This window comes from Pleurodeles waltl, chromosome 2_1 (assembly GCF_031143425.1).
Source record: "Pleurodeles waltl isolate 20211129_DDA chromosome 2_1, aPleWal1.hap1.20221129, whole genome shotgun sequence".
In the NCBI taxonomy this organism is placed as follows: domain Eukaryota; kingdom Metazoa; phylum Chordata; class Amphibia; order Caudata; family Salamandridae; genus Pleurodeles; species Pleurodeles waltl.
This window is the reverse complement of record NC_090438.1, coordinates 273,929,680-273,957,157: the sequence shown is the minus strand read 5'-3', so window position 1 is coordinate 273,957,157 and position 27,478 is coordinate 273,929,680.

Sequence of the window (27,478 nt, the reverse complement as noted above, 5' to 3'; positions counted from 1 at the left end):
GATAAGTCAATAGAGGTATGGAGAATGGTGTACAGAAACCGGATCGCCGCTGGTGTAAAGAAGCCACTTTCAAAAGAAGGCAACCATGTTAGGGTTTCAAAATTAAAAGGGGTCTTTCCAAAGGGTTACCAAAAGACTTTTAGTGATGCGATATTTATAGTGGAAAGTGTGGAGCTTAAAGAGGATGTATAGGACTATGATGGGGAAAAGGTGTTGGGTGTCCTTTACAAGGAGGAGCTACAGAAGGTACCTAATGACCTGCACAGGATGTAAAGGGTTGAAAAGATTCTGAAAAGGAAAGGTAGCAGCTCTAGCTGCCAGGTTTCTGTCAAATGGCCGGGGTGGCCTGAAAAATGTAACAGTTGAGTACTGGCCAGTTCCATGCAGGTTGTGTGAGTACTATGGGGGTCGTTGTAGACACAGAGATAGATACAGCGCCATTTTATATCACGCTGCCGTCCAATGCCTCAAAGGACATGTTCCTAATTAATTATAATTATAACTAATTATACAGTGAAATTGGCTAAACTCGTAGATCTGAAAGGTGATTGGGAGGTAGCCCTATCATAAATCTAATACCCTGAATGTGGAATACGTTTTCAATGTACGACGCCGTATTTAATATAAAGCGTGCTCAGGAAGCTTTAACCATCCGTACGGGGTTTCCTCACAGCTATTACTCATCTGTTGCATCGGTGGTCTCAGCCATCAACAAAACCATAGCCAACATTGAGTTGTGTGCGACTATGCAGTTAGTGTTAGATAACGTTAGACGGAAGGTGTTTCTTGAAGCTCCAAATAGCAAGTCTGTGTTTCTCTGTTCGGGTAAATTAAAAAGGGTTTTAGGAACAGTGCAGCATATCAGAAGTCATGTAGAACTGGACCATTCATGCCCCGATATTAATGGTGGTTTCTATACACTCTACATGTATAGCCATATCGTAGAGTCCCAGAGGATACGAGATTGTTATTCACCATTGCTCAGATGGATCCAGGTAAAGGGTGAAAATAACACAATGGTTAATATCCAATACAACAAACCAGACTACGTATCAATTTCTAAAAACAATTGTGACACCATAATGATTATGATCTACGACGATCGGGTTGAGCCGGTGTCCTTTAAATATGGAAAAGTTATTGTTAAGCTTCAGTTAAGACCGCGACACAAGAGCAACTATTAACGAGTCATCATGGTGAACATGAAAACATATGGTATAGGGATTATTACAGAAACCAGCCTGGATTTGGATTCCCGCTGGCGTACTTTCAAGGGGCCCTGGTTATGTACGGGGCAGGGCTGTGGGGTTTCTTCCGTAGTTTGTTTAGAAGAGCTATGCTGTTCTTGAGATGAGGCTATGAAATTGCAAAACCACACGTCAAAGCGGCTGCTACGAACATTACACAGGATGTTGTGGGTTCCGTGACATCTGCGGTTGTTGAACGTATGAATAAACAACCCCTAAGAAGGAGCGAGGTTGGTGTACAAGTCATGCACACGCGTTAAAAGGAAGCGTAGTGTTCTAAAACGCAAGGGCCCGCCTGCCCCTATAAAAAAAGACACTGATCTTCAAAAAGCGCTCACAAACGAAGATCTGGAATTCGGAAGAGAGCTACAAAGAACAGGAAGAGAAGGGATGCTAATGTAAATATTTTTGTTTTTAAAAACTGAACACTGTGCAAACATGGTCTTCGTACATTGTGCATCGGGTGAATGCGTTAAATCGGAGTCAGACTTGTATTCTCTAAAACCCACGCAGACCACCATTCAAAACAATTTTTTTCATGGAGGTATCGCTGCTAGCCGCTTTAACACCTTTGGCGCCGATAGAGTTTTATGTGTCAGGATCCACGGATATGTATCTGATCTCAACAATACACTCCTGCACCTCATCTGTAAAATTGTAAACGCGGATGGTTCCAATATAGAGAACAACGCTAAAGTGGCGATGATTACTTATCCCATAGCAACCATGTTTAATCAGGTGGACATCACCCTCAGGGATCGATTTATCACGCAGTGTGATAACATGTACACGTATAGGGCATACATTGAGAGTATTCTGAATTACAGACATAGGCGGTCATTCTGACCGCGCCGCCCGCCATTCGGTCACCGCCATTTGGCCGCTCCGCGGTCAAAAGACCGCGGAGGCCATTCTGGCTTTCCCGCTGGGCCGGCGGGCGCCCGCCAAAGGAGCGCCTGCCGGCCCAGCGGGAAAGGCCCTGCAACATGGAAGCCGGCTCCGAATGGAGCCGGCGGTGTTGCAGGGGTGCGACGGGTGCAGTTGCACCCGACACGATTTTCACTGTCTGCTATGCAGACAGTGAATATCATACTGGGGCCCTGTTAGGGGGCCCCTGCACTGCCCATGCCAGTGGCATGGGCAGTGCATGGGCCCCACGACACCCGTTCCCGCCATCCTGTTCCTGGCGGTAAACACCGCCAGAAACAGGGTGGTGGGAAGGGGGTCGGAATCTCCATGGCGGCGCTGCTTGCAGCGCCGCCATGGAGATTCAGCCCAGACAGGGGAAATCCGGTGGGAAACCGCCGGATCCCCTTTTCTGACCGCGGCTTTACCGCCGCAGTCAGAATGGGCATGGAAGCACTGCCAGCCTGTTGGCAGTGCTTCCGTCATTCGCGGCCCTGGCGGTCGGAATGACCCCCATAATGCCCTGGACACTCAGCTTTCAGCAGGACTCTTCTACAAAGATACTTATGGTCATTTCAAAGCTATGGTATTGAATGGTAACAATCAGGGTTTTATAAAAAGAGCATTCTTTGCCGCAGGCAGTAGACAGTTTGACCTCCTAGGATGCATACATTCAGACCTTTTCTACCAAGATAAATTTCTCGCCTATGGTATCTATCTTAAGATCAAACTAACCCGCAACAAGGATTCATTCTGTCTCACCAGTGGGAATACAGAACAGTATAAGCTTGTTATACTGTCAGCCAGTTTGTTTGTAAAGAGAGTGAAAGGGTCACCAAGCATCAGACTGGCTCATGCAGAGGCACTACAGCTATCAGACGCCAAGTACGCTGTGGAAAGAGTGGGTCTGAAGATGTTCAGAAGACCCATAGATACCCACTTAACCCAACAGAAAAATGTATTTCTGTTTCAACTACCAAAGCTTATTATCATAGGGTTTGTGGACAACAGCATTTAGTGGGCTGTATACCTCAAAACCCATTCAATTTCAAGCACTACGACATCAACTACGCGGCGCTGGTACATGATGGTGTTGTGATTCCTGCAAAGCCGTACACGCCGAGCTTTGGAACATCTAATTTTATCAGGGAATATCTCGGCCTGGTGTTGATAATAGGAAAACATCTGAGGGACTTGAGAGTTGTCGTATCAAGAGAAGGGTATGGGGCTGGTTACACCCTTTTCACTTTTAATCTGACGCCAGACATGGAAGACGGAGATCACTATAGTCTGATAAAAAGCAGAAATCTAAAAGCTGAAATATGTTTTAGTCAACCCCTGGCTACCAATGTGAACATGGTTGTATTTGTGGTGTTTGACAGTGTCATTCAAGTCAACCACGTACGGCAGATTACGTTTGACTATCTCTAAAGCACTGTACAACGGACACTGTACAGATTTGTGAGTTCTTAAGCAGACATAAATATGCAAATAAATACTTTTTAGATGTTTTCCCAAGCAACCCGCAGAAATGGGTGTAGAAAAACCTTGATTGCTAGTCTTTAACACAGATCCACATTACAAGGGTGGAACACACTGGGTGGGAATGTTTTTGGATAACGACAAGGTTACAGTGTTTGACAGTTCAGCAGCTTTCCCGGAGCATAGCATCTATACAAAACATGTATTCAAGTATCTAAAGAAAGCTGCTGTTATGGTCGAGATGCAGGTGCAGGATCCTCTAGCTATCACCTGTGGGGAGCACTGTATATATTTTATTAAAATGTCTGAGGGTATGACATTTAGAAATGTTCTAAATTTGTATTTGAATGAGATAGTAAACAATGATGGTATTGTTGTGAAATATGTAAAAGAAAACTTGCAGGCTACGTCGCGCTCTGTTCAAACAGAACACGCCATTTGTCAAAAGTGTAAGACCTTGTAGTGCATATGTACATGTAACATTAAATGTCTACAATAAAAGAATTTAAGCTCAATACCGGACTATACATTTTCATTCATACGGGAAGACGCACATTAAAAACAAATGTTAAAATAGGACAAAAGAGTGATGAAACCATTAAAAAGTGTTTATTACACATAATTTTAGTACAAGCAATAGGTATCCAAATATACTAAAGAAAATAAATGGTGAAAGAAAACCAATCAGTATATTAACATTTGTAAAACTATAAACACAGACATTGTAAAACAAAATACAGAGGGTCACAAGTATCACACCTGTAACCACAATTTCTTTTTTTTTACAATGAGTTTTTAGCCGCTGAAGGTAGGGGTGTGGTGCTCCATGAGGGGGCTAGTTGGGGGCAGACGTTGGTTTCAAAACAAGCGCTGATGTTGTACCTAGGGGGCTGTAAGTAGAATCTTTCAAACTTTCAAGCAGCCTACGGTGTTCGGTATTACCAACAAGCGTAGAAGGAACATTGAGTTCTGCAGTGGCCTGTAGAAACGGGTACCAACCTCTAGGCACTTTCTGGAGCGGTAGGGCTTTGGGGTGTTTGAAACCTTTGATGAGGTCATACAAATGAGACCCAGCAACTGGCTGCCCTTTGTAGTGGAATTCACCCCGTTCATTACAAGAGGTTAGATCTTTAGAAGCAGCCATGGTGCTTAGTAACATTTGCGCTGCACCTTTGCACCTCTGACTTACATTTTTTAAAAGTTCTTCAACAAAGACGTCTGCGGGCCTTGGTGACGGGACCAACGGCTGTGGGGGCTGCTGAGCTTGAGGAGAGGCGAGGGCTGGTGGTGGCGGATCACAGTTGGGGGTAAATAGAGTCAGGGTGTTTTTTTCTGACTGACATTGTTTGTAATAATGCAGAAAGTTTTGGAGAACTCTGGAGTAAAGATCAGCTTTGTCGTGAGGTTTTAAATTAGTTCGGTTTCAAACTGTTTTTAATTTCCACATCTAAATGCAGTGTTTCATTTTTTCGTATATCCCAAGCGTTGCTAGTAGAAGGGTCCAACTGTTCCAGTTGTTGGTGCGGTTCCAAGTACATCTTTTCGGTGTGATCCATTAGTTCCCGGTTGGGAGGTTTGTAATTAAAGGAATCGTTATGCCCAGAATCGCTCCTATAAAGCCGCCCAACTGTCTTACAAGTTTTTTCTTAGAAACAAGGGATGCCCTTTTATTACTAAGTTTTTTGATAAGGCTACGCTTCTTCTTCAGCACACTGAACTGCCTCTCTGATATAGGGACATTACCTTTTAGGGTGTTTAGGGTGATTTCTGAAATAGCAGTCACTATGTCATCCAAAGCCGAGCCAAGGATGGCCTTTCTTTGTTGGGGGCTAGCTGTGACCATCATTTTTAGGAGTGCTAAATTATGGCGTACAGGTGTAGGCATGCTCAACACCTTATATGATACGGTTTAGAAAGTAAATGTTACAAAAGTCTTTTTAGTGATTCTTTTTATACGCCTTGGGTCTGATTTTAGGGGTGTAATCTACAGAGAGATCTGGTGGAAAAATATCAGCACGTAGTCTGTAGTCTTCTAGAGTCTTCGGTTTTAAGTCTACCAAAAGGTCTTTACAGGCTTCTAAGTAAAACTGAGTGTTTCCAGGGTACATCTGCTGAGCGATGATCGTTATTTGTTGTTTGTCCCTGGGGTTTTTAAATAAAACAAGGTATGAGGCCTTCAGAGTTATAGAACGACTGCTCTTACCCTTGTAAAACAAGTTATGCACAATGTCGCATATGCTCAGGTTACGATGGTGTGAATATTGGGTAAAGGTTTTTTCCATCTCTGGATGATCCCCACCCTCATGCATGAGATCGTCTACAATCACCATGTTTACGAGGTGTGTCGATAACAGTGCATCATCATTGAGATTATCAGGTATGCCTTCTATAAATTTGATGTGGGGAAATCTTAGGGATAGTTCTGTATAACAATCTTGCCAGCATGAATAAAGCCATACAATATTGTTTGGATTTTGGGATAGAACATGGGAGCATTTTCTAACAACTTCTTAATAAAATAACTTTTACCGCAATTTGAAGGCCCTGCTAGAACGCAGGAGAACGGATGTTGCAAACGGGTGTCCATAGTCGTGGGGATTCGAGAGTCTAATGTCCTTTTAATAACCATCCGGTAGGGATTTGTAGTCCTTAGTCGGGACCCATTTATCAAACACTACACATAAGGTTTTATGTAAAGGCTGGGTTGTGATTTCTCACAGTTTTTTGGACCGCACTATGCTCGGCTGATGTACAACAATTGTTTTATTATTTGCACGGGTACCGGATTTAGCACATTCGTTCACCAGGTCCTTAAGACTGTCAAAATTTACTTTTACTGTATTGTTAACATTTAAGGTGATACATTTGACTTTCAAACATACAGTATTGTTTGAGGTTTTCTACAAACAGGTTTTAGGACCTGATGAGGTGAATTTCACTATGTGTTCGCCCTTTTGTAGTTCACTGGTCAAATCCCCTAGATAATCGCCTAATGGTGGGCCTTCATCACCTACTTTACTCACAAATATAACAGACTCTGTGTCATGATACAGACACCTGTCCTGCAGTTTATCTAACACTCTGTAAAGCTCTAAACGGGCATGAGCGGTTGTGAAACATGCTATGGAGATGTTTATATTGTTACACGTTATGGGGTACTCTTTAGTGTACTTCCAACACAGAGCAGCTGTCTCATCATCAATAAACTCGCAACTGGACACCTCATAATTGGGGGCAAAAAGGTACTTAAACAACTCATCAAGATCTGTATTATGGTTGTGTTTGACAAGTTTGTACAATGTGCGAATCTTCCCCATAATGAGTTTAGGCGTAGTTTGGCTAACTGGCGGTGGGCAGGGTTGACCTCGATCAATTCGGGTCTCAATCGTATACCCTCGTGAGTGCAGTAGTCACCTATGTATCTTTGTTTAGAGGCCTCATCAACACATCACTGTGGAACTCTGAACCCTCCTGTTTGTCTCTTAGAAACAGGTTGATATAGTTAGAAAACAACTGTGTTGTTGTTTGTTCAAAGTGTCATATTTCCACTATTTTGCCAAGCCTGTATCCTTTCTCTAGAGCCTTTTGTACCTCAGTGCTACACCACATTCCGGTCAGTATACTTTGCTCTTCACTGTGACTACTTACGCTAATCTCTTTGCTTTCAGCACATGTACTGCATAGTGGGAACATCAGCTTACCGTTGACTCTGTACGGTAGTACCGGGAAGTATAGACGGCAGTGTGGGTAGATTTGGCATTTAATGATCCCAAAGTATTCACCAATGGGCTTAAAGTCCCTGTATATGATGATTAGGTGACCTACAAGGTATAACGTCTGATACAGACTTGTGAAGTCATAATAGTGCATTTTCTCACCAGCACCCACAGCCCTGTACAGCTGTACAGCGTTTGTAGGCCCCCCCAAATAAGGCGTTGTGGGGTTCCATAGGCTCTGGTAACTGGCAACTCTTAATGAAAGACACGAGGTCAACATTTGTTGTTAACATATCTAACCATTCATGCTCCCAAAGGGTTTTCATGACAAAGCAGCAGTTTTTAACATATTGCGCCTTCATCAGAATGAGATGGTGTAGGTGCTCAAACTTGGTGCCCAACGGCCTGTTAAACTTGTGGGGTTTGTAACAACGGGGACAACCATGGTCAAAACACCCATTGTATTCAAAGGCGGTTGGCACGCCATTAATTATGGCATAACCGTCAACATATTAAGGCCCCAAGCGGTATTCACCACCCTGTAATGCATGCTGAATGGCTGTTTTCTATGTCCGAAATATACATGACCCACTGGATCGAAGGGGTTCGATAGAGCTTCTGCTTACCATTATACAGGTCTGGCGGTACTAGGGCGATGCTGTATTGTTTCGAAAACATGAGTTTGTAGATAGACATACCCATGGAAGCCAGAGTGATATTCTGGAAGGGGTCTATGTATTCTAGAGTCTTTGTCATCTGGGCATTTTGGGCTTCCAAACCTTCACCTTTTTGGTCATCTCCACCACTACATCTCTGAAAAGGCTACAGGTTTTTCGCAAGATCATTACATCCGTTTGACAGTACACTTTCAACTCGGTTTTAAAATTAAAGTTATTTTCACGTTTTTCACTGTACCATTGTAGAAAGCTGTCTTTCTCAGGCATCATATACTCAACACTGTGGCTGGAGGTTGGAGGCGTGGGACCCTCATAATTCTGGTTGGCCCATGTGTTGAAAAAGTGGGGGAAATAACCTTTATAACCTGTGAAACCAAAGGCTTTGGGTAATTTATTTAGTTTCATGGGTAGAAAATTTAAGGTATTGATTAACCTTATTTGAAAAGGCACAGCCATTAACAGCATGAATTTGGAGCCTTGGGTTATGAGTTCTAGAGCCATCTTTTCACCAATCATGGTTTGTAGCATAAAGAAGGAGTCATACCCTTTAGATTTATGAGCCAGCATAGAATACCCTTTGAATTTAGGCTGCATGAAAGTGGTGAGGAAGTCACTCATGCATGTGCGCCCTTCAAACTCCCAGTTGTCATAGGAAGTTAGATGATGAGCATGAATATAATTCGGCTGATGTACACCTGTCTCCTGTGTACACTCTATATCAAACACTATGTAGTCTTCAGTTTTGGTCTGAGGGAGCCCTTTAACTATGTAACACTTGTGCCGTGTTCCCACCTGAAAATACACCTTACGCCTGGGACATTTCATGCCTTCACATTTATGTTCATAGGGGGTGTAACGGCCGCAAGCCCTACAGTCTGTTTTAGGTATGCAACGTGCAAGTCTGGTGTGGATGCTCAAGCAGTTTTGTGAGCGACAAAACAGATTACACGTGCAACACTGGACCTTCTGCTCAGTGACATCCACACAACCATCCCGCTGACACATTTTACAGTGCATTCCACACTGATGTGTGTTGTAGTTATGGTCGCAGTGGGGGCATACGTATTTGGCTCCTAGAAAACCCTTCAAGTTCAAAATATCATAAAAGTGGTTTTCATGATGGAGAACATAAACGTCTTGTTTTTCGCACGCTCACCTGTTGTGAAGTACTTCCAGGAACCGTTGTGGTAACGAACTTTCACTATAACTGCAAAATAGTTCTCAAAAAGCCCTAGGTCCCCGAAACCGACCATTCTGTTGTGTGGCATTTCGAGAGCCCTGTAGGCTTCAACAGCTCTTGACATTATTTGAGCATCAGCCGTAGTTCCGTCTAACAGTAATCTCACTATGCTGGCTGCCAGAGAGGTGTTGGTTGCTCCTGTGTTAAAATTGAGCAACCATCGTTGTTTCTTACCAATGATCTGGCTATACAAGATACCCTTTAAAGGTCTGGAATCACCACCCTCACGTCCCCTGACAATGAGGGCTATAACTCTGAAGGTACCGTATGCTACTATTTCTGCCTTGCTCTGCAACAGTTTACAGAGATTCTAGAGAAATTCCACAGCGTCAAACATATCCCTGGGAGTTCTACGTGTGAACAAACGACTGTCAATACCTGCCCCCTGAAACGGAGTTGAAAGTAATCATTAGGACCCACATTGTGTAACAACTTTTCTATTAGTGTTTGTACAGCTTGGCGGATGGCTAAAACACTATGATCAGAGGAATTTATACAGTCTAGGTTAACAAACAGCAATTCCTAGTAGTGTTCTGTAGTGCTAAACCGTTCTATAGTACGACTGTACCTTCTAACACTTTCTAAAAACAGAGGTTCTGAATCCTCAGCTTGAGGATCACTACTAGCAGGTATGGTATCTTGAGTGTCATTTTGGGGTAGCGGACTAAGGCTCTGTGCTGAAGTGTTTTTATGCCTCCTTGTAACACATAGGGCTTGATTACAACTTTGGTGGAGGGGGTTAATCCGTCCCAAATGTGACAGATATCCCACCCACCGTATTACGAGTTCCATAGGATATAATGGACTCATAATACGGCGGGCGGGATATCTGTCACATTTGGGACGGATTAACCCCCTCCGCCAAAGTTGTAATCAGGCCCATAGTTTGGCTTTCTTTAATTTCCTTACTAGACACCTACACTGTCTAGCCCTACTAGCCCACTTCTACTTATTACAAGACCACTTGTTTATAGGTAAGCGCCCATAGCCTGTTTGAACAGCAGTTGTTGTATTTACAGGCTGTGTACCAGCAACTTTACCTCTTGAGACAGTACAGGGACCATTTTATATATCAAGGTGTTGGATTTTTAGGCTTTTAAGGATTTGTTGGAGGGTTCCACCTGCCTATTGCTTTTGAGTGCACATAATAACTGTAGAGCCCTAGTGAGTATGCCTAGGGTTTTGCTTTTGTATTTAGACCTATGGGCACCCTTATTACAAAAAGCGGATCTTACAATCTTTAGGGGGACACAGTTGCCTAGTCATGCTGATATATTGTCTATGTCGGCTTTGGCTGATTCACAAGCTATGACACCTCCCTTCTACACCTTGCTAACTGCAGGATCAACGCTCTCTGGGATGGTCTGGAGGACCCAGTATCGACCCTCAACTTCCCCAGTTTTGAGGTCTTGAGGTTCAGGCATGATTTTAGTTTCTTAACGGCGTATTGTATTTCTTTCAGGTATATTTCCAAAACTCTGTTGGGAGTCAGGGCGCCACATTTTGTTCCGCTATGTGTGTCATTAGCTGTGTGGTGTATATTACCCCTAGTCATCCTGGTGGTCTGATCACTGTTAACCGCAATAAGCCCTTTTTGAATGGGTGGGTCGGGACGGGTCAAAAGAACAGGGCCCCAATGTGAATACCCCAGTGCTTCGGAGGCCTGATCATCACTAGATGTAGTTCCAAAACTCTGATTTTGTGAACCGCTGCAGCCTGTACTGCTGTCAGGATATATTGAGGAGGAGGGTGAAGACCATTGCGCGCAGGCACTTGGTGTCAGGCTGGTGGGGTCGTACGCTCCAGGGGGTGTAATTGGTGACATCAGACATGGGGAAGTCAAATGTTGGTCTCTGATGTATAGAAAGCGCTGTGGCTGGGTGTGGGTGATTAAGACCCTTATGATTGCAACCCTTTGGTGAGTGCATAAGAAGGGTCACAAGGCGTTGCTATGGCTTCAGAACTCTCTACCAGACCCGCTAGTGCCTTTAGAAGTCCTATACCCCCAGAATAAGATTCCTCTATGGGGCTATCTGTTTCCATGTGTGTGACATGTAAACTGGGAGGGCTAGTTATACAGGCTGGTGGTACTAGGGCATTGACAGACCCCACTATATTAGACTCCTCAAATGTTGAGCATTTAGAACGCTGGGGGCTAGGTGGAACAGTCTGAGCCTTAACAACATTTTTAAAAGACAGGTCTAAAGGGAAGGCTTGTAGCTCAGGGGTCTGCAGCTTCTTCTTACAGTTCTGTAAGGACAACTGATTTATTTTAGGCGTGTTGCACTGATTAGGGTCCCACCCATAGGTTCTACATGGTACAGGATGTTGTGTGCCTGAGGCTGCTGGTGCTAAGCTGTCAGATTGTCCAAACCCATGTATACAGGTAGTGACTGTAGAAGTGTTCACGGTACTGGGCACAGCCTTTATTACTGTTGGAAGGGCTCTACCTGGTCCATGACATCTATCTGTAGAACCGGTGCACGGTTTGTCCATAAGCCTTGTGTTGTTCACGGATGCTGCCGGTGCCTTGGGGTTTTGAAGGGTCACGTTGTTGTCCTTTATAGACTGTGCCGTCTGCTTAGCCTGATGGCAGACTCTGCCAGAACTCTTTTGTGATGACTCTAGGACAGAGGTTCCCAACTTTTTTACTTCTGTGGACCCCCACTGAACCAATTCTGGAACCTCGGGACCCCCACTGAATCATTATTGGAATGCAGGGACCCCCAACTGAGTTATTACTCAAAGCTGAGTACCTAATCTCTTAAAAGTATTACACTTTCTAAGCAGTCGCGGACCCCCTGAGGAGGCTTCGCGGGCCCCCATGGGTTCTCGGACCACAGGTTGGGAACCACTGCTCTAGGATGTAAAGATAACAACATACATATTAGGTGTTGCTATAGCAGCGATATCCTAAAGGTGAAAGAGGTTTGAGAGACACTAAGGACTGAATTTATCTGGCTCTACAGTTTCTAAAAACTCACCTGCAGTGTTCTTATATGAGGGGCCTTTCTTTATAGGTGGACCTTCCTTAGACGGTGGGGACTTCCTCTTGTGGACTGTCTTTTGAGCGACCCCTACTACATTCTGGGTCGTTACCATGGGAGTTGCTTGTACCTCAGGGGCATCTGGAGAAAAAAAAAGGAATAAAATGTCACATTTACAATATAATACACAGACTATACATGCTCTCTGAAGGTGCCTTCTATGCTGTTTTTATGGGGATTTTTAGGTTTTCACAGCGTTTACACAAGGACTCATATTATTTACCTGCAAAAGCTGCATCCTGAGACAGTGTACCTGGACCATCTTGAGCCTGGAGGATTTGTTGTAGAGCACCAACTGCCAGCTGTAGTTCCGCATCATAACCTGTAAAAGCACACAAACACATAGGAAACCATTAATGACAAAAATAAAAAATAAAAAAATTTAAAAAATAACAATCAAAACACCTTTGTTTAGGATGGATGATGACACGGGTGTCTGAACTATAAATCTCTAGATACATATACCTTGTTGCAAGGCATCCATTTCCTCTGGGGACAACATTAGCTCGTAGGGATCCTACGTACAGAATAGACAAAAAAAGGACTTTTAAACCATAATGACTTTTAAGTTATATACATAATTGCAAGGTATCCATGCAAATAAATATTAGTTGAAGCGTTACAACTCCTCACGACTGTAAGCCTTATTAATTATCAGGGTATACACACACTTTTAGAGGTATATACTAATACATATGTCACATTCAAGACTTAGATATACAATTAAAAATAAAATTCATTTTAAGCATGCTATCGCATGATGCTCGATGTTAAATATCCTTGCAATCCATACATAGGTTCTGAAAGTACAATACAGAAAAAAAACTATTGTTTACGTTTCTCAAACAATCTAGCTGTTTATCCAAAATAAATAAATAAATAAACTAAAAAAAAACTTTAAAAAAAACACATGGTGGTGCTGATCCATAACATATGATGTAGGGCTCCTTCAATAGGACAATATTTATGTGGCTCCAGAACCTTCAAAACCTTATTTACACACATTACTATAATAATTTATAGTCCTTGTAATACACCATCTCATAATTATAAAACATTAGAACATATACCCATTGTGCGGCCCCCACTGTTGTCTAGTATTTAACCCCCACTCCAGAGGGTACGATTAAAAAACGCATGCATGCCCCTACTCGGTCTTAAATTAAATATTTAGACCTCTACTATGGGGTAAGCTGGGGCTCTGGGGTCTATGGGTGGGCTTGAGGGTTTGGGCAGGGACCCGACCAATCGCTGTCGAGATCTCTGTCCACCATTACAAACGACGTGTGAGGGCCGGTCGGCATTTCCGACCTGCCCTAACAATTCATTTATAATGGAGGGCGGGGACCCAGGCAATGCTCTGCCCGAGTCCTCGCCCCGGCCCTGACAGGCTTCTATGTAACGGAAGCCGTGGATATGGGCCGCGCGCTGTCCGGGTCCCTGGCCACCCTCACATACATGCCTGTTAGGGCGGTGATCAGGCCGGGTCTCCAGCTCGGCCCTAACAACACTTTTGTAATGAGGCTGGGGACCCGGGCCACTCACTGCCCTGGTCCCCGGCCTCCATTACAAATGCACAGTTAGGACCGGGACCTCAGGCCCGGCCCTATCAGCACTTTTGTAATGACGGCTGGGGACCCGGACCGCATGCGGCCCTGGTCCTCGGCACAGTTCGGACCAGGACCATGGCCCAGTTCTAACAACACTTTTGAAATGGAGGCTAGGGCACAGGGCCGCGCGTGGCCCAGATCCCTGACCTCCATGAAAAATGTACAGTTAAAGCCGGGACCTTGGCCCGGCTCTACCAACACTTTTGTAATAGCGTCTGGGGACCTGGACCTTGTGCGGCCCAGGTCTCAGCCACCATTACAGATTCACAGTTAGGGCCGGGTTTGGGGGCCCGACCCTAACAACACTTTTGTAATGGAGGCCGGGGAGCCGGACCACACGTGGCCAAGGTCCCCGGCCTCCGGCGAAGACAACCACGGTGAGTACTGTCGCCTAGCACACAGGGGAGGGGTGGAAAAAGAGAGTGACACACACACGCAACACGCAACACCCCCACCCCCAACACCATACACACAAGCAGATGCAGTAACATTACATATTCACCCCGCACCACTCAGGAATAATGCAAGGACAACTACAAAAGAGTAAAAAGAGTGTAATAGGAGAAATATAGTAGCATCCAAATCAGAAAGTATATACATATTCACAAATCAAGGGGCAATGCCCAGTCCTCAATGTTCGTGGGCCACAGGGCCACATCACAAAGTCCAAGGCCCCACCTCACTCCTGCAACAACACGGAGAGAACACTTCAGGGGCATCAGGTCAAAAATAGCCAGGCACCTCAGGAGGACGGGGAATGGGGAGGGTACCTCAGCTGGAAGATGGTACAACGCCACTGGTCCTTGAGGGGGCAACATGCCAATCACTCTGTCCTGGGGAGTGCAATGCCGCAGTCTCTCAAGTGGGTGACTTGTCCGTCACTCTGTCCTGGGGAGTACAAGGCCACAGTCTCTCAAGTGGGTGACTTGCCCACATGCTCTGGAGGGGGCAACATTCCCATTACTCTGTCCTGGGGAGTGCAAGGACACAGTCTCTCAAGTGGGTGACTTGCCCACATGCTCTAGAGGCGGCAACATGCCCATTACTCTGTCCTGGGGAGCGCAAGGCCACAGTCTCTCAAGTGGGTGACTTGCCCACTGGTTCTGGAGGGGGCATCGTGCCCTGTGATGTGTCATACCCACAGGATTTTCAGGGGCCAGGCCGCACAACAGCCCATGGACGCGGGACTACACACTGTGCGCCTGTGGTGATGGCTGCTCAGTGGTGGCAGTGGTGGAGCTGGTGGTGGTGCTGGCAGTGGTGGGGGAGGCTTCAGCCCATCCCCTGAAGCCTCTGATGGCTGCCCACTGGGGCTGCTGATGCTGGTACTGGCAGTGGTGGGTGGAGGCTCCAGCCCATCCCCTGCAGCCTTGGACGGCTGCCCACTGGGGCTGCTGCTGGCGTTGCTGGTGGCGGTGCTGGCAGTGGTGGGGGGAGGCTCTAGTACATCCCTTGCAGCCTCGGACAGCTGCATCACCATGGTTGGTGGTGGGGGCTCCGACTGAGTCCCAGCACCAGGCCACTTGTCTCTACTGCATGCTGTTGCAGGCCCCATGCCCTTCCTTCCTGCAGCTGGGTTGACTCCTTGCCCTTCCTCAACGCACTTGGGGAAGGCACCCTTTCCGTCTGGCTAGCTGGTGGCCGGGATCCTTTCCCACCCGGAGTAGCTGGGCGACACTACTGTGCCCGTGGACTGGGTGGCTGAGGTGCTTGCCTGGGTTTTGACCACCCTGGCCTGACGTGAGGGACGGGGAGAGGGCTAGGGAAGAGGTCAATGTTGGTGAGGAAAAGCTTCTTAGGAACATTGGGGCAGGAAGAGGGAGATAGTTTGGGAGTAGAGGAAGAGGGAGTGGTGGTCAGAGGTGTCAGTCTGCTGTGTTTGGGTGCAGGTGCATGGGCTGGATGCTGATGTGAGGTGGATGACTGTTGGGTGTCTGAGTGCTTGCGTTTGTGTACTTTGGGGGGAGGGGGCACAGACACAGTGGGAGAGGACACAGGGGGCGTGTGCATTGATGTGGGGGTGGTGAGTGCCAGTGAGGGGTGTGTACTCATAGGTGTGCTGGTGATGATGGTAATGGATGAGGATGTGGTGCATGCAGGTGTGAGTGTAGACGCAACTGGGAGGGAGCTGAAGGACGAGGAGGAGGGGGACACAGTGGAGGCAGTGGATGTTGGTATGTCTGATTCTGGATGTTGTTTGTATGAGTGCCTGTGGGATGAAGTGTGATGCTTGTGTTTGCCATGTCCACTCTTGTGTGTTGTCCTGGGTGCCTGCTCATCTGCCTGTGTGCTTGGAATAGGTTGGGATTGAGGGGAATGGGATTGGGTGGATGAAGTTGGAGGGGGGAGGGTGGAAACCGGAACAATGGCTGCCATCAGAGAGGAGGCCAGAGCCTGGATTGATCACTGTTGGGATGCCAAGCCAGTGTGAATGCCCTCCAGAAATGCATTGGACTGTTGCATTTGGGCTGCCAGCCCCAGGATGACATTCACAATGGTTGACTGCTCAACAGAGATGGATCACAGGAGGTCAATAGCCTTCTCACTCAGGGCAGGAGTGCTAACTGGGACAGGCCCTGAGGTGCCTGGGGTGAAGGAGATGCCCACCGTCCTGGGTGAGCGGGCACGGGAAACTCGCTGAGGGGCTGCTGGGAGGGAACGGCTGGTACGGGGTGGCGGCTATACCTGTAGCTGGGGTGGGCACAGAGGTGTCTGCCACCACCAGGGAGCTTCCATCTGAGGAGGGATCCGTGTCCGAACTGTCCCCTCCTGTCTCCGCTGTGGTGCTCCCCTCGTCCTCCATCCCACTGGTGCCCTCACTGTCGGTGGATTCGGCCTCCTGGGCCCTGTGGGATGCAGCTCCCTCTGTCACTGGTGGCTCTGCTTCTCAGCCAGATGATGCTAATGCACATAAGGACAGGGTGACACAACAAAAAGGGGGGGAAGAGACAAAGGATACACTTCGTCAATGGCGGCAACAACACCACCGTTGGCATACACAACACACTCACACACAGGGAACAGCCCTACGCATTAGGCAAAGCTTGTCACCAGCCCATGGATAGAGACATCTAACACAAATTGCAGCATACCTGAGACCCACAGACCCCTGCCCAGTAGTGGATGTCTACTAGCTTGGTTGGAGGACTTTCACATCAGAATCCTGCACAACATGGGACTGGGGTGACAATGGAGGAAAGTCCAGGTTAGAGTCCAGTCTATTTGTATCACAGGTGCATTGTCCAAGGGGGCATATGAAGGGGAGCAATGGCAGTTCAAGGTAGACAGGGTGGTAGAGTGGGACGTAAGGGTGACAATCAGGAGAGTCTTATTTCCTGGCGGGGTCTTGGCAATAGTCTCTGGCTTCTGCCTGGATGTCAGGGAACGTTTGCTGGTGGTTCTTCTTCTGCAGGGGGAGGGGTGCTCGTGGCCTGTTGGTCCTGTGGCGGGGCCTCCTGTCCACTAGCGGCAGCGGAGGTGGAGGGCTGTTCAGTAATTTGGCTAGTGTCAGAGGCCCGGTGGTGTGCCACTTCCTCCCTCATATTGTTGACCATGTCTGCCAGCACCCCTGCAATGGAGACCAGGGTGGTGTTGATGGCCTTCACCTCATCCCTGATCCTCAGGTCCTGTCCCTCCTGCAGCCTCATGTTCTCCTGCAACTGCTAGAATCTGGCCCAGCATATCCTGGGAATGTTGGTATGCTCCCAGGATCGCGGTGAGTGCCTCCTGGAGGGTCGGTTCCCTGGACCAGTCCTCCCCCAGGTGCATAGCACTCCTCCCAGCTTCCCTGTTGTACTGTGCCTCTGTCCCCTGAACCGTGTGCCCACTGACCCCAGGTCCCTGACCGTCCTGTGTTTGTGGGGTGGCCTGAGGTCCCTGTAGTGGTGGACACACTGCTGATTGATGTGTCCTGGGGACAGAGGTATGGGCCCGCTGGGTGGGTGCTGTGGTGGTGTTTCCTGAGGCGGGAGGCTCTGTGGTAGTGTAAGAGTGTGCCTGGGTAACCGACTGTCTGGAAGTCCCAGCTGGGCCATGTTGGTCATCCAGGTCAAGGCGACCAGAGCTGCTGTCATCACTGTGAGCCTCTTCTGTGGGGGGACTGGATGTTGCTGGCACTTCTTTGCTGGTAACATTGGCTGGGGTACCTGTGGGGATGTAAATGCAGTGTTATTGTTTCTGTGTGTGACATACTGTGCATAGGTGTGTTGCTTTCTTTGGTTGGATTTGCTCTGGCAGCTTTTCCTTGTGTGAGTTGTTATTTGGTTGGCTAGGTGATTCTCTCTAGTGTGCATGCTGTGGTGATAGGTGTCCATGCAGGTCTATGAGGGGTGTCCATGCATTGGTGTTGCATGCAGGGCTTGGCATTGGGATCAGTGGGTTGTAATGGTGGGGTGTGTGGGAGGTGGTGGAGTGATGGGAGTGTGGGTGAGGGTGGGGTATGTGATGGCATGCAGGTAGGGGGTGGTAGTAATGGGGAATTGACTTACCAGAGTCCAGTCCTCCTGCTACTCCTGCCAGGCCTTCAGGATGCATGATTGCCAAGACTTGCTCCTCCCATGTTGTTAGCTGTGGGGGAGGAGGCGGGGGTCCACCGCCAGTCCTCTGTACAGTGAGTTGGTGTCTTGCTGCTATGGAACGTACCACCTCTTCCTGATGTCATCCCTTGTTCTGGGGTGCTGTCCCACGGCGTTGACCCTGTCCACGATCCTCTGCCATAACTCCTCTTCCTAGAGATGGATATCTGCTGCACCTGTGATCCAAATAGCTGTGGCTCTACCCGGCTGATTTCCTCCACCATGACCCTTAGTTCCTCCTCAGAGAACCTGGGGTGTCGTTGTGGTGCCATGAGTGTGGTGTGAGTGGTGTGAGTGGTGTGGGTAAGGGTGTGTAGGGTGATGTGTTGGGGTGTATTTTGTGAGGTACGTGGGTGGTGCATAGGTGATGGTGGTATGTGACTGGCTGTGTGGGTGCTCTTGCTGTCTCTCTGTTGGCAATAGTTTGTAGTCGTAAAGGGTTGTGGGTAATGTGGGTGTGTGTTTTATAGTGGTGTGGGTGTGGTATGTGTATAGGTGTCAGGTGTGTGTTATTTAAATTGACCAATGTGGTGTTGTTTTGTATGTATGTGTGTGTGTATTTTGAGCGCAGCGGTATGTACCGAAAATGGTTTGCTGCCATTGAATGTCCCCCGTGGTGATTCGTGGGTCATAATTTTGTGGGTGTTGTTCTGTTGGCGTAACGGTGTGGGTGTGGATACCGCCAGTTTATCACTGACCTTTGGGCTGGCGGACTTGTGTGTTTGGCTGTATAGTGACGGATTGGTATGTGTGTGTCATAATATGGTTGGTGGATATCTGCAGCGGTATGTTGGCGCCAGTCAGCATGGCGGTAAGTGGAATTTACCACCAATGTCATAATAAGGGCCACAGTGTTTGATAAACCTTTTTAAAAAACAGCATAGTAGTAATATTGTACGGGCCTAACTATATATCTAGGGCTTTCAATATTTAAAAAACCATTTAATTATCATGTATATTGTACTATAAATTCAGACCCTTCTATTTTTACCACAACCCCTGTTTTTACGCCTTTAAACATACTGTACACCTCTACAAATTAAACAACTGTTTCATCGCCTTATAAACGTATATCTCTGATAACTCTGAGTAAAAACATTGGCGTTATGCTCTCACCGGGCAGAGTTGGAAACGCAGTGGAGGTAACGTTTAGGTTAAACTACAATAGAACATATACATGGAACACATCATTACATTATGTTTTCAGCCTTGAGGTCCTGATGGCACCTGCTCTCCGCAAACTTCAAATATGTAGCAGAAAAAAAGCGGTCTGTGAATGTGTGGCCTTTTATACCAGCCACATTGTGCTAATTATGCCTAGGCTTTGTGTTGGGTGGGGCTTACAGATAGACATCTGTTTTAGGTTTGCATTGCTTGTCTTCTATCTATTTCAAAACTTTTTTTAAATTGCCTGGTAACTTTATACTTTGACATCTACTGAACATCTTTGAACCCTGGCCTGGGAACTCTTAGGCCTACATCTGTTTTAGGTTGGCATTGCTTGTCTTTGGGCTATTTCAAAACTTTTTTTAAATTGCCTTGTCACTTTATACTTTGACATCTGCTGAACACCTTTAAACCCTGACTTGGGAACTCTTAGGGCTACATCTGTTTTAGTTTTGCATTGCTTGTTTTCTGGCTATTTCAAAACGTGTTTTAAATTACGTGGTCACTTTATACTTTGACATCTGCTGAACACCCTTAAGCCCTAGTACTGGAAATTTTGGAGCAAGCATATGTTTTAGCCTTACATTTCTAAATTGATTGGCTGGCTCTAACAAAAGCAACAATTGCCCTGACCCTCTTTTTCGAATATCCAGCAGTGTGGAGGTTTGGCCTTACATTCCCAATGCTCCACCGTGTGAGGAGGCACCCAAGCAGCCAGTTGGTCCTGAATGTCTGACGTGTCCAGACTTGTACTCTTGGGCGCAGGAACAGGGTGCATACCAGCATGGCCCCCATTTTACACAGTCCTAGACACAGGGGCTAGGACCCTGGCACATGACTAACACGTGACCCCATGATGTCACAACCCACGTGACACCCGTACACCTATGTCAGTTCTGGGGCGGGCTGTCTAGGGCACCAAAAGTCCCAGTAACGGATGTGACGTCATTTCCGAGGGCGCGGGGCAGCTGTCACTTTTGAGTTTGATGAGGAAAGGTATACTTACTTACTACTAACTTGCCACATAAGTTCATCATATAATGCATAATTTGAAGATTTAAAAAAAAAATTGTAGCCCACATGGATAAAACGTTACCTTTTGTCATTCCTAAGCAGGCCACCTTTCAGTTGATTTTTGCTGTATTTATCTGTTAAGCTGATATTAAGGAAGTCAAATATTTGCCCATATAATACTAACGTGTAGAAATGACAAAACAGTATGGTAAAACTGCCCAAAATGTGTCACATTAGGCCTGACAATTTGCAGTGCCTACTGTACAAATAAAAAAGTGAAGGGGCCCAAACTTTTACCTAAAAGCCCATAATCTGTGCTACTGAATGTCAAGAGTGCTGGATTCCAAAGCTGTCCAGTACTGAGTTCACATCTTGCCTCTTTTATCTAGCACTGCTCACTCCCATCCCCATTATGTCACATTTGTAGGTTATTTTTTATACCTGCTTTCTCCCTTCACCACTGTTTTCCCGTATTTCTCTCCTTCATTCTTTCTTCCTTTTCTAATTTATCTCTCTTGTTCCGGGTCAATATCTGATTATGAAAAATAAGTGCAAGTCCACAAAAATGAGTGCTGGTGAGCCCTGCCTGCAACCAGTGGTTCAACTTAAGCATGGATAATTTGCCTTTTCTTGTTGCATTATGTGGTTCTTCTTGGCTGCATAATTCCAGTTCGAATAAGATTTGAGCAAAGCAAAGATTAAAAGCATTAGAACAAAACACAGCGTCAACATGTATCTATTTACCAGAGTATCATTAGCGCATCTATTCAACACAGCAAAGATTCTGTCATTTTGTCTGCTTGCATCCAATATTTGTGAACTCCTTGACTAACCTCGAATTAGCATCAGCATGTTGGGCTTCATGCAAAACAATTTAGTAACACAAATTTGGAAAACATCTAACTATGGTCTCTGTCAAAAGCAGTTGGTACCTAGAAAGGAAAGGCAAGTAGACAATTACAATTTCATTATCATATAGTTACCCTCCGTAATGGGTCAGCATACAGAGTCAGTCTTCGTCCTCAGGACAGTAGTCGATCCGCCATTAGCCAGGGTAGAACAGCAAAGTCTCAGCAAAGAGGGCAGAAAGCTCTTCCCTCTTAAGGAGGAGAAGAAAAGGATCTCGGACAAGACAAAGTGAGGATGGTTTTAAAGAATCAAACAGCAAAGATAGGAAAGGAATATGAGAGTAACAGCAGGGGTGTTCCTCTAATGGCTGATGTCTCCTTGTGACACGACGTTAAATTGAATTTGCCAGACAAGTCTCTAATTTCCCATTGGTCAGTATTTGGTGCACCACTATCTCTATCCAATGGTTGAGTGGTCACCTTACTAGAATTTTCACCTAAGACAGTTCTCATACAGTTCATTGGCTCCTGTGATTTACGTCTTCATCAGGTGAGATGGCAGGTAGGAAAAGTTACACGCACGACTTCAGTCAGTAGCTCCATTGTCTTTACCAGTTCAGGTGACCTTGTACCTGTTGCGAATTACACTGTTGCATTGAACAAAAATGTCTCCTTGAGCAAGTCGGGTCTCATGAGAAAGAATTTACTACGGTTACACACATCTCTAACTTCTGGAAAAGTACAGCTTTATGTCCTTCAGGAAGCCAGCACATTGCACGTTAGGAAAAAAACACATTTAATAGGAGACTAGGCAGCTAGGCCCAGGCTCTTGCTAACTAAGGCCTAATGCTTTATTCAACAAACCCTTAACATATAACTCTTAATGCTAAAACAGAATCATACATTAGTACATTAATAATTCATTATTAGTTAATTTCATTAATCATCGTATACATTGGTGGCCACTCCCCGTGGGCACATTTCAAATGCGTACATTAGAAACATATTAATGCGTTTTCTATGCAGCTTCATTACACACTATTCTGCAAGCAGTTAATGTTAATTTTTGATTATAAAAGCTACACTCCAACAATACCTCCTCTGATGACTCTTGTCATCACACAATTCCTTCCTTCAACAACCTTTTTCACTTCTTTATCTCCTTCATCACAATTTCTTCCTTTTGTTTTGCCTTTTCATATTTTGCTCTGAACATTTTCTCCCTTTTCTTTTCTTCCCCCCTTTCTTTATGTTTTGCCAAATTTGCTTTAAGCCTGTTGGTAAATTTGCAAGATAGCCATAGTCCAAATAAACAAGCCAGAATAATCACTGTTCCCTGTATTAATGTTCCCAGTAACCCATGCCAAAGACTACTAAACCAACTTCCCACACTAGCAAGTACTTTTCCAACCTTTTCCCAAACGGGTTCCTTCAGTTCCTTCAAGTCTGTACTATCTCTTGTTAGGTTAGTAAGCATACTTCTAATCTCATTACTATTGTCGGGTATGTAGGTACAGCAGTGACGCTCATTAAGCATCTTACAGACTCCGCCACTTTTTGCTAAAAGAATGTCTAACGAAAGCCTGTTTTGAAGAGTCATAGCCCTCTCCGCAGCAAGTTCAGTTTCCATCAGGAGTATAGCCCCTGTGAAGTTTGTCAACATGTTATCCACAATAGTAGATAACTTATGTATTTTTATGGAGTTTAAGATAACTCCTACTGAAGGAATTATCGCTCCAAATATGTCTCCTACTACACCAGCAGCAGTCTCTCTCTTGTCTAGCACGAAGTAATTCTGTAACTTTCGGAAATTTCTTTAAGTCCTCTAGCTGGTAAATCTTTGGGAAAACTATTCCCAAGTAACATGTCCCATACCATCCCTTTGGAAGATGGTATTAAGCATTAAGTCCACAAATATAATAAACCCCTGGGATCGCTTGATCCATTCCATTTAGCATGAACGTCCATTTATTCTGAAACAAAAACACATGCTTACACTCACTCATTCCCACAAACACATTGGGGGTCATTACGACCCTGGCGGCCGGCGGTATGTTGGCGGTAACACCGCCAACAGGCTGGCAGTGTTCCGCCAGCAATTAAGACTGTGGCGGAATTGCCACGGCCATACCGCCGGCCCCTCCACTTTCCCGCCAGGATTCCGCCTGGCGGTCATAATCCCCAGGGCAGCGGTGCCAGCACCTCTGCCCTGGGGATTATGAGTCCCCGACCGCCGGCCTGTCCATGGCGGTACACACCGCCATGGAAAGGCCGGCGGTAAGGGGACTTGGGGTGCCCCTGCACTGCCCATGCACTTGGCATGGGCAGTGCAGGGGCCCCCAGGCATAGCCCCGTCGCGCATTTCACTGTCCGAATTTCGGGCAGTGAAATGCGCGACGGGTGCTACTGCACCCGCTGCACATCAGCATTGCCGCCGGCTCTATTACGAGCCGGCTGCAATGTTGATGTGACATTTCCGCTGGGTCAGCGGACGGTAACACTGTTACCGTCCGCTGGCCCAGTGGAAATGTCATAATAGGGAGACAGAAATACCACCGGCAATGGCGGTATTCTGTCTCCCGCGGCCTCGGCGGTCTTTTGAAAAGACCGCCGAGGTCGTAATGACCCCCATTGTCTTAATATGACTTTGGCTGTGTTATGCAAAGCCTACCTACATGTTTCGCATCTAAAGCTAGTTTCCCTTGTTCCCTAATCCCATTGTTGCTATTACTAAGAAATGATCGTTGCTGCAAGCCCTTTTCTAATTTCCCTTTTAAAACCCTCCTTCTATCTTCAGTGTGATCTAGAAAGCTTTTCTCTACGGGTGTAAGCAAGCATGTCAAGTTATTGCGGTGTGCATATGATGTACTAATTACTACTCTAGGTTTAAAGAACCCCTTAATCAATTTTATGGCATAATATTTAGCTACACTATTCAGATCTTCTATGATAGGCACATAAGAGAATACAAGATCATAGTTAAAGTAAAAATATTGCACTTCTTCTTGGTTATAGAAACGTGTTAGTTGCAGACTACAACTAATCCCATAGGTTAGTGGCAAGCTGTGATATGTCACTCCCTCTTGGACTGAAAGAGGAATTTGTATACACACATAACAAACCTTTGCATCCATAGTGTAAACATACTCACTCAGCAAGTGATAGAAAATATTAGTAGACAGCTCACCTTTTGTATAAGTTTCGTCATGCAGATACTTTGTATCTTGCTCAAACTTCTCCCAAGGTGTTAGTGTAGCGGTCTCAGAAACTGTAGCAGTGTTAGCTTCATTCTCATCCACAAATGCATCTCCACAAATAAAGCTATAATGAATATCACACACACAACACCCAAAGCAACACCCAAATATTTACAACGCTTACTCCCCTCACTATCATCTCCTGTACTAGGCATGATCTGTTAAGAATCAGAAGTGAAGAACTACAAATAACAATCAACAGAGGATGGCTAAAGCTTCTTTTTCCTTCTGCTTTCTTTTCTTTTTTTTTTTCTTTTACAACAAGGCTTAAGCAAAGTCTCTCTTTAGCTAGTATTTACAGAGTTCACTCCCAGGGTCCTTTGTCAATCCAGTTAGCAGCTTGTCACAATCAATTTTTTTAAAAGTCAATTCAGGTTAACAATGACACATCCGGTAATTTATCAATCTCTTTCCTCAGGTTTCTCAACTTGATTCCAACTTAACACAGTCTCATTTCCTGGTGGCCAATTCAGGTGCCATAGTATTGACCTGGAACTTCTCGATCAAAGCAGAATGCTAAGAACTCTTGATGCCATTCAGCTGACGTTGCATAAGCCAATTCAGGACCTGCGTATCTTCGATTTTCTATTCTCTTTCTTTTCAACTTGCCACCACCTTTCAATTCTCTTTCGCTCAGGTCCTCTTTTCTCGTTGTATCTATCTCCTCTTCAATTGTCTCACCAATGACCACTTTTCCTTTTGCTACTCGCGACTCTGGCCACTTATCTCCTTGAAGTGTCCCTTTATCATTCGGCCTCTCTGGTTGCTGTCCAATGTCCTCCTCTTGTGCTATGGTGTTTTCTCTTGCTGGATCTGCAAGTGGCTCACGAGGAGTCTGGATACCCAGACCTCCTTCTGTCTCAAGTCCTTCGCCTTTTGGATCTGTCAAGGGTTCAACTTCAAACCCGTATCCGTCTGCTTCTGGGAGAACGTCTCTTTGCGTCGGTCCTCCTGGTGCCTCAGTTGAGATAGGCTCACTGTCACCCCTCTGGATACCTGTTGCTGTTTGAGTGACCAAGCCGTCCTCAACGGGCTCTCCTCCAGTCTCAGTTTCCCTTTGATTACTCTCCGGCCCTGAGACTTCCTTTTCTGTAGTTGTTATTTTCAATAACTCAATTTCCTCATCAGTTGGACACGTCACCTTCTTTGTGTGACTGGCAAGGATCCAATTTGGAATTCCCACACACTTCACAGCAGTGGTAGTTGTTAGTATCACTTGATACGGCCCCTTCCAACGTCACCCCAAACACGACTTCCTCACATGTTTCTTGACAACAACCCAGTCACCAGCTTTCAGGTTGTGACCTGGATCATTTATCGGTGGCAGTGTGGTTGTTCCACCTGGTGAGAGAAAGAGTGGACCACATCAGCCAGACCATTGCAGTAGTCCAACACCATATCATCTGTGATATTCACAAGAGCATTTGCAGGTACTGCGAGCAATCTCATAGCCCATGAGAATTTCATGAGGAGACAGTCCTGTTTTCTTGTTGGGTGTGTTTCTCATTGACATCAACACTAAGGGAAATGCATCCAGCCATTTCAAATTTGTAGCTGCACACATTTTTGCCATTCTAGACTTCAGAGTACCATTCATTTGTTCCACTAGTCCTGATGCTTCAGGGCGGTAACTGCAATGCAACTTCTGTTCAATGTTCAGTGCAGCACACAAGAGCTTAACCACCTCATTGCTGAAGTGACTTCCTCTATCTGATTCTAAAGAGATTGGAAACCCGAAATGTGGTATCAATTCCCTAAGCAGCAACTTTGCTACTGTGAGACTGTCATTCCTACATGTAGGGTAAACTTCAATCCAGTGACTAAAGATGCACACAATCACCAACACGTATCTCAGACCTCCACACGCAGGCATCAAAATAAAATCCAATTGCATCATGCTAAATGGACCTCCAGCTCTCCCAATGTGGCTCAGATTCACCACTGTCCCTTTCCCCGCATTCATCTGCTGACAGATGATGCATCTGTGACAGATCACTTCTGCAGCTTGTCTGAATTTTGGATTGAGCCAATCAATTTTGAACAATCTGATCATGGCGTCTCTCCCAATATGCGCTTGACCATGGTAAAACCTTGCAAACTGAGACAAAAGACTGTTCGGCAAAACCATTTTCCACTCGTCTGAAACCCACAAATCATCTGGTCTTTGTATACACTGCATTTTAAGCCAAGAGCCTTTCTCTTCTCTGCTGGCATGTCCCTGCAACAATTTTAGTTCTTCCATCATGTCAACCACCCTCAATGCGTAACCTGTGCATGTCTCATTTTCTGTTTCAGGTAACAATTTCCATTGATCCATGAACGATATACAGTTCAATGCGCAAAACCTAGCGACTTGATCTGCATATCCATTTCCCATTGACACAAAATCTTGTGATTTCACATGAGCATTGCATTTCACCACGGCAATTTCAAGAGGTAACTGAATTGCGTGCAACATCTCCTTAATTCTTTCACCATTTTTCACTGGAGAGCCAGAAGAGGTCATGAAACCCCTCTGGGACCACAGCTGGCCAAAATCATGGACAGTCCCAAATCCGTATCTGCTATCAGTATAGATAGTCACTTTCAATTTGTCAGCGGCATGGCATGCCCTAGTAAGAACAATCAACTCAGCCACTTGAGCAGAGTATACTCTTTCAAGCCAAGATGCTTCTAGAATATCAGTGATTGTA